Here is a 516-nt window from a genome sequence, read left to right on the forward strand (position 1 = left end):
TTGGATGCCATAAATGGTTATGGAAAAACAAAAAGCAATGCTTTTACCACACCAAACTTAAAAGGTTTGCTCGTCCTCGAGCAAAAGAAGAAAGAAGAGAGTAGAAGAAGAAGAAATGAAGGGAAAGGGAAGGGGGGCTTTGTGTTTCGGCCAAGGGGGAGAAGTAGTGTTTAGGTTGTGTGAAAATGAAGAAGTGAAGATGGGTTTATATAGTAGTGGAGAGAGGGGTAGGGTTCGGCTATGGGAGGGTGGGTATGGGAGGGAAAGTGGTTTAAATTTGAATGGTGGGGTAGGTGGGGTTTTATGAGGGATGGATGTGAGTGGTGAAGAGAAAGATGGGATTTGATAGGTGAAGGGTTTTTGGGGAAGAGGTGTTGAGGTGATTGGTGAATGGGTGAAGAAGAGAGGGAGTGGTAGGGTAGGTGGAGATCCTGTGGGGTCCACAAATCCTGAGGTGTCAAGGAAAAGTCATCCCTGCACCAAATGGCATGCAAAAATGCGTTTTGAGCCAATTCT

Source organism: Arachis duranensis, chromosome 9 (assembly GCF_000817695.3).
Source record: "Arachis duranensis cultivar V14167 chromosome 9, aradu.V14167.gnm2.J7QH, whole genome shotgun sequence".
In the NCBI taxonomy this organism is placed as follows: Eukaryota; Viridiplantae; Streptophyta; class Magnoliopsida; order Fabales; family Fabaceae; genus Arachis; species Arachis duranensis.